The following is a 7,500-nucleotide window of genomic DNA, read 5'->3' as shown; positions in this document are numbered from 1 at the left end:
GACGACCTCGGGCAGATCTCGCTTTCGACGGTAAGCAGTTAGCCCGCACGTGGTGGTAATGCACATAGTCGGCTCCGGGAATTGAGTCGGCACCACCCGTTACCCAGTAGGAACTCAGCTTGGAACTTGCGACCTCCCTGAGCCCTTTCCCATCGCACGACTCGTGCAGCCATGCGGCGCACTGCCGCCGAAGCTCGTCGGTCGTGGTGACTCTGTACGTCCGGACGCGCATCTGGTTTTCACACCAGGCCAACTGCCTAGCCACATACGTGGATTCGGCAGCGGCCGATGCCGCCGGCAACGAGCTCGTACACAACCTCCGCAGTCGGCTATACTTCAGAATAGGGATTAAAGCTCTTAAGAGAGGCAACCCAACACCGCCACTCTGTATCGGCGCATGGAAGTATCCAGCAGGCACATCATGGGGCAAACGCAGCCAGCGACGAACCGCAGTTCTCACTAGCACATCCGCACCTTTTAAAATTTTGGCGCTGACTGATCCCATAATCCATCGGTGGTAATACCGAGGAAGAAGGCAGTCACGCAGCAACCGTAGCCTCTGTTGAGGTTTTAACGGTGCTTTTGTAAGTAGCTCGATGGTGTGAGCTAAAGGTGGGATGCAGGCGTATTCCTTAGCGCCTCGATAAGAATTGCCGAGGTAAGTCCATACCTCTGTTGGGGATCTCTGCGGTATCACCGCTCCCCCCACGGTGAAGCTAGATTGAGTTTCCACCTTTACTTTCTTATCTCTGCCGGAGGCCACGATGGAAAGCACTCCGGTTTTCTTTGCGTTGATGCTCAGCCCATTTTGCACAAAGGCTTCGTGAAGCCGTGTCAAATTCTCCTGTAAGCCAACTTTGGTAGAAGACAGAAGCACAATGTCGTCAGCATAACCCAGCGCATTGACCACCCGACCGCCGAAACGATAACCAACATCCTCAGAGAGAATCCCCAGTGCTCTATCCACGACCAGATTGAACAGTAGGGGCGATAGAGGATCGCCTTGTCTCACACCACGTCCCAGTTGTATCCTCGGCACATTGCTACCGGTGTCGTGCAGCACCGTATATGCGTCTCGATACGTGGTCTCTATGTACTCTCGGAAAGTCAGCGGCAGCCCTACTTCCTCGAGTGTTGCAAAAATTGCCTCGTGCGAGACCGTGTCGAAGGCTTTCGACAGGTCCACACAGGCGAGATGGAGTGACCTGCAACTCCTGCGGGCGTCTGCGAGCACGGCAGACAGGACTGTAACGTTCTCACAGACCCCATCCACCGGCCGAAAACCCCGTTGTCTCTTGTCGAAAATATCGAGGACCGACAGACGCTTAGCCAAAATCTTGTGCATGTGCCTCAACACGACGGATCCTATACTAAGAGGCCGATAGTCCGACGGCTTAGGCCGTTCTGGCATCGTCCCCTTTTCTAGGAATACCGTCCTGGTAGTAGTGATCGAGGAGGGAGCCTCCCTTGCAAGTAGCAGAAGATTAAACAGCAACGCACGGATAGGTGCTGGAACAGCGTTCCAAGCCCGTGGTTCAATGCCGTCCAATCCTGGCGCAGAACCATTCTTTACAGAAATCCGTACGACTTCGGTAGTCGAGATCGGATCCCAGAGCAAGGACTTATCGACCGGTGGGCTGCCAGCCTCAGTCGCGCCCTCATCGATGCCTTCGAGATGAATCCCTCTGGCAGTCGACGGAAGGCTCCGGATGGAACCAGCCGCCTGCCTCGCCTCGTCGTACCTCTCCCGCAGCGCCTTCATGTCACCATCCGCCACACTGGACGCCTCCATGACGGGACGCCAGTAGTCACGGAATTCGACAGCGGAAGGACGCGTGCGTGTGGAGTCTCCGTCGAGTATATGCGAAAGACAGGTTTTGAGGTTTTTCTTGTATAGAGACTGCGCTATGGCAAATTCTCTCATCCTCAACTGCTTCCTATTCTCTCTTATGACAGGAGGATCGCGCTTTCTAGTCTTAGCACGTCGAGGAGAGTGCACCGTCTGTACCGGGAAGATCTTGCCCAGCCATCTCTCAATGGCATGGACGTCAATCCTTCCCTCCAGAAAATCTCGTGCGATCGTCAGCAGAGATCCAGCCTCATAGCAACGGTAACGTCTAACCCTCTCAAGGAGCTCCTCCGTCACTTCCCGAAGCCTCTCATCACCCGTAGCGGGAATATGAGGTGAGGACTGCGATGCCACATCGACTTCGTTATTCGAATCTTCTTCCGTCTCAATGGCGGCAGGGCCGGCGACTAGTGTCATCGTCGTATCGGCCCCGTTTCTGCCAGCATCGTCACCGTCCGTGTTATACGGGACCTCTTGGCTGAACTCTTGGACCAGCAAGCGATAAGCCTCTTGTCGACGCTTACCCTTGATTGCTTCCAACGTTCGCTGGGGGAACCTCTCGTGGAGGAACTGGTTCATGAAGAGAACCCCCGCTGAGGTGGCTGAAGCCTCAGCTCGCGCCATGAGACGTACTTCCTCCTCGGACCATCTGGCCTTAACGCGCTCGACATTGATCGCGCTGTTAGCTTGTTCGGCATGGGCATGTACAATGTGTACACCCAGGCCACGCTTGTTCCGGAATTCCCTTCCGCAGTACTCGCAGATGGCTGGCCCATCATTAGTCGCCGCATTGGTGGCAACGCGAGTCCGCGTGGGAAGACCACTGGCATTTCTGCGATTTGAAGACGCTGATCCACTACCTGCATCGCTAGCGTCATTAGCACGCAGTGCCCGGGCCATCCGAGAACCCGGGCGAGATTCATTCATTTTTCTTGTATCCATATTTACTGCGTGTGGGGATCAAACAGCATGACGGCTGAGAGTCCCCGAGAAGCCTATCCTTTCTTGGCCCCACAACTTACCATGGACTCGGCACATGGGTACAAGACCCTTTAGGGCGCACTCGTTATAACACCATTTGGCCGCACAGCCGAAGCCCTGCGCCCGGCGGTACCACGAGGAGGTAGGTGTATAACTTGACATGGAGAGGCTGAGGGACCATAAAGATCTATGTTGCGCATCCACCTTAAGAGAGTCATAGTTACTCCCGCCGTTTACCCGCGCTTGCTTGAATTTCTTCACGTTGACATTCAGAGCACTGGGTATAGAAATCACATTGCGTCAACACCCGCGAGGGCCATCGCAATGCTTTGTTTTAATTAGACAGTCGGATTCCCCTAGTCCGTGCCAGTTCTGAGCTGAGCGTTGAATGGCGGCCGAAGAGGACGATCGCGACGGCTCGCGCCGCCACGGAAGCCTCGCAGCAAGGAAGATCCGGCGGGAGGCCAAGGCACGGGACCGAGCTCGGATCCCGGGACCGGCGCGAGAACGCCGACCGTTCACCTCGCCCAGGCCCGGCACGTCAGCCAGACCCGCTTCCCGACCAAGCCCGACACGCCCCGCTCCTCAGAGCCAATCCTTATTCCGAAGTTACGGATCCAATTTGCCGACTTCCCTTACCTACATTAGTCTATCGACTAGAGGCTCTTTACCTTGGAGACCTGCTGCGGATATGGGTACGAACCGGCGCGACACCTCCACGTGGCCCTCTCCTGGATTTTCAAGGTCCGAGGGGAAGATCCGGACACCGCCGCAACTGCGGTGCTCTTCGCGTTCCAAACCCTATCTCCTGCTAGAGGCTTCCAGGGAACTCGAACGCTTATACAGAAAAGAAAACTCTTCCCGGATCTCCCGACGGCGTCTCCAGGTCATTTTGGGTTACCCCGACGAACACTCTTACGAGGGCCCGAATTGTATGCGGTTCCGCTGCCGGGTTCCGGAATAGGAACCGGATTCCCTTTCGCCCGACGGGCGTGTGTCTCTCGTCACACGGTCTCTCTCTCTTTCGGTCTCGTTGTCGAGAACACCAGAGTATGTACGCCGTCATTGACATAGGATTTCTCCTAGGGCTTAGGATCGACTGACTCGTGTGCAACGGCTGTTCACACGAAACCCTTCTCCACGTCAGTCCTCCAGGGCCTCGCTGGGGTATTTGCTACTACCACCAAGATCTGCACCGACGGCGGCTCCAGGCAGGCTCACGCCCAGACCCTTCTGCGCACACCGCCGCGACCCTCCTACTCGTCAGGGCTTCGTGACGGCGCGCTTGCGCGCGGCCGCCCCACTTGCCGCTGACGGCAGAGTATGAGGCTCGACGCTTCAGCGCCATCCATTTTCAGGGCTAGTTGCTTCGGCAGGTGAGTTGTTACACACTCCTTAGCGGATTCCGACTTCCATGGCCACCATCCTGCTGTCTTAAGCAACCAACGCCTTTCATGGTGTCCCATGAGCGTCGAGTTGGGCGCCTTAACTCTGCGTTTGGTTCATCCCACAGCGCCAGTTCTGCTTACCAAAAATGGCCCACTTGGCACTCTGATCCGAGATGCTCGTGGCTTCATAATTCAAGAAAGCCAGAGATCTCACCCATTTAAAGTTTGAGAATAGGTTGAGGTCGTTTCGGCCCCAAGGCCTCTAATCATTCGCTTTACCAGATGAGACTCGCGCGCGTTCCTGGCGGAACGGCCGAGTGCCAGCTATCCTGAGGGAAACTTCGGAGGGAACCAGCTACTAGATGGTTCGATTAGTCTTTCGCCCCTATACCCAGTTCCGACGATCGATTTGCACGTCAGAATCGCTACGGACCTCCATCAGGGTTTCCCCTGACTTCGTCCTGACCAGGCATAGTTCACCATCTTTCGGGTCCCAACGTGTACGCTCTGGGTGCGCCTCTTCTCGCGATGAGAATGAGACGCCCCGGGAGTGCGGAGCCGCATCGCGACGCGGCCCATCCTCCCTCGGTCGACAACCAGGGCCGACCTTCACTTTCATTGCGCCTTTAGGTCTCGCTAGTCCCAATGACTCGCGTACATGTTAGACTCCTTGGTCCGTGTTTCAAGACGGGTCCTAAGAGTACCCAAAGCAGTAGCGTCGCCGACCGGTATATCGTTTGCAGGCCTGTCGAAGGAGTTCCGTACGACCAACAGCGGGCCAGGACCGGGGACGGCGCTAGGTCCGTAACCTCCGAGTACCGTGGCGCGCGCTTGCGACGGTCCCGACGCACACGTGAGAAGAGTGCGGCCTGATACCATGCGTGTACCGCCGGGCAGCCGGCCGGGCGACCGAGGGTTTGCCGCGTGCCGTTTTACCGGCGACGCGACAGTCACCGCACTCGGGCCGTAGACCGACACCCAGCGGGTCGCGACGTCCTACTAGGGGAGAAGTGCACGACGACGAGCGCCGGACATCGACGCACGGTAGCGTGTCCGCGGTAGGATCCGCAAGGGCTCCGCGGAGCATCGCCCACCGACGCGAAGCCAGCGCCGCTGACGATGAATCTCCCCGTTCGATCTTTTGGGTTTCTTAGGTTTACCCCTGAACGGTTTCACGTACTCTTGAACTCTCTCTTCAAAGTTCTTTTCAACTTTCCCTCACGGTACTTGTTCGCTATCGGTCTCGTGGTCGTATTTAGCCTTAGATGGAGTTTACCACCCACTTAGAGCTGCACTCTCAAGCAACCCGACTCTAAGGAAAGATCCTCCCGAGTGCGCGCACCGGTCGCTACGGGCCTGGCACCCTCTGCGGGTAAGTGGCCCCATTCAAGATGGACTTGGCCGCGACGCGACACCTCGGGATCACCGGATCCTCCCAAACACCACATTTCCCTGCGGCGGAACCGCGGGATTCGGTGCTGGGCTCTTTCCTGTTCGCTCGCCGCTACTAAGGAAATCCTGGTTAGTTTCTTTTCCTCCGATTAGTAACATGCTTAAATATAGCGAATAATCTCGCCTGCTCTGAGGTCGACAAATCAGAAAAAAATTCCTTTTCTTCCTCTTCTCCGCTGCTCTCAACTACTACTACTGCTCTTACTCTACACTGCGCTCTACTCGTCGCCACAGTCGTCGTGCGTGACGACGCGCGTCGAAAGAGACAAAAGAGAGAGAGAGAGTGTGAGAGACTGGGAGGAGAAAGAAGGAGGAGTTTCTCGTATGTGTAACGAGAAATCCAGACGCGATTGCACGACACGTAACATGCCGGTCCTGAATGGCGGACTGAGAAAAAGGGCGGCGGAAGACTCCTTCGATACGTCGCGCTCTGCGAGATACGCAACGACGAGGAGCTCCCCCACTCTCCTTCACCTCTCTTCGTCCGCTTCGAAATCCGTGGACTCGGACACGCGGTCGGCTCGCGCGGAAACCCACCACCGAACAGATTCGTTCACGTGGCACAACGTGCCGATTTGTCCTAAACTCGGACGCCTCGACACGCCACGACGCGTTCGTGCCCCTCGGGAGGTGAAACGGAAAGGAAGACGGAATGCGCGACTTCTCTCTCGCCCCGTACGAGATGTCGGGTGCGTAACGGAGACGCACCGCGTCGACCATCCCGCAACATCGGCTGCGAAAGTCGTCGTCGTCATTCTCTCGTCTCGCACGCGTTCCGAGTTACCTCCTCACTGCGGTTCTTTCAAGCCGCGGGCACGCGCACGCCTAACACGCGCTCTCTCCGTGTCATTTCAGACGACGCCCAGGGGGGCGAGACCGATTCCTCGGTGGTAACGAACGACCACACTCCGCGAGGAGAGTCTCGCGCTCGCAGCCTCGGCGAACGTCCAACGTCGCTCGTACGCGCGCGTCGTAGAGACGCGCGCGCAAGCAGTTTCGGGGTACTGAAACGACCCTCAGCCAGGCGTGGTCCGGGAATTGTATCCGTGGACCGCAATGTGCGTTCGAAATGTCGATGTTCATGTGTCCTGCAGTTCACAAGTTGACGCGCAATTAGCTGCGTTCTTCATCGACCCACGAGCCAAGTGATCCACCGTTCAGGGTAATCGTTTTAATTGCGTTCGTAGACGCTATTTCTTTGCTATGTAGTCTGCAAAAGGTTTGGCCCTTCGATCAGCCTGGCCGCGCGCCCGAGTGTACGCGCGGACCGCCGCCCCGCGAGCGGGGCTACGGCACAAAGTGTGTAGTGTGCTCGCGCGTGTTGCTCTTTTGCGCGTGACTTCGGAGCGTCCCTCCATTTTCGCTCGACCTTTTTGCGGCGCGGTGCTGCTGTCGCAAAGGCCGAGGAGGAGGGCCGGGGCGGAAGTTCTTTGAAAAACCATCGGACCGTCTCGCGGTCCTCTCGCGCGCGAACGCTCTTCTCTCTCTCCGTGATGGGAGAGAGGGTCGCGTATTCGCCGCGTAGGTTACCACCGGCTCGCGCCTCGCCGAGATTCAACGGACCAACGACGACTCGCGTCGAGTGGATCGCGTCTCTCTCCCGTCGTGGCGTCTCGCTCCGAATCGCACAAAGAGCGCGCGATGAGATCAATCCCGTCAATTCCAAAATTTCTCTCTCTCGCACTCGGCAGACTGCACGCGCTTGCGCGCGGTGTCCGTACCGTCGGTTCCTTCTTCTCTTCGCTTCGTTTCGCTTTAACGTTTCTGTTACAACGTGTGCGCGTCCTTACAGTCGCCGACTGCTGCGCGTCCCCGAGAGTATCGAGTGAC

The 7,500-nt window shown here is 57.2% G+C and overlaps 2 non-coding genes across 2 annotated transcripts in view; both read right to left on the bottom strand.

Moving 5' to 3' along the window:
- LOC136999138 (large subunit ribosomal RNA) overlaps positions 1 to 5,808 on the bottom strand; it is a 7,822-nt gene extending 2,014 nt beyond the window's left edge. Inside the window, exon 1 of the ribosomal RNA XR_010889542.1 lies at positions 1 to 5,808. This exon is cut by the window's left edge and continues 2,014 nt beyond it. This is a non-coding gene — a ribosomal RNA (large subunit ribosomal RNA).
- Positions 5,809 to 6,680: 872 nt separating this feature from the next.
- LOC136999162 (5.8S ribosomal RNA) lies at positions 6,681 to 6,835 on the bottom strand. The gene has a single exon (XR_010889563.1). It is a non-coding gene; the product is annotated as a 5.8S ribosomal RNA (ribosomal RNA).
- Positions 6,836 to 7,500: the final 665 nt, after the last annotated feature.

Source organism: Linepithema humile, chromosome 3, assembly GCF_040581485.1.
Source record: "Linepithema humile isolate Giens D197 chromosome 3, Lhum_UNIL_v1.0, whole genome shotgun sequence".
NCBI lineage: Eukaryota > Metazoa > Arthropoda > Insecta > Hymenoptera > Formicidae > Linepithema > Linepithema humile.
Note: the sequence above shows the minus strand (reverse complement) of the source record. Positions and strands in the feature narration are given on the sequence as shown.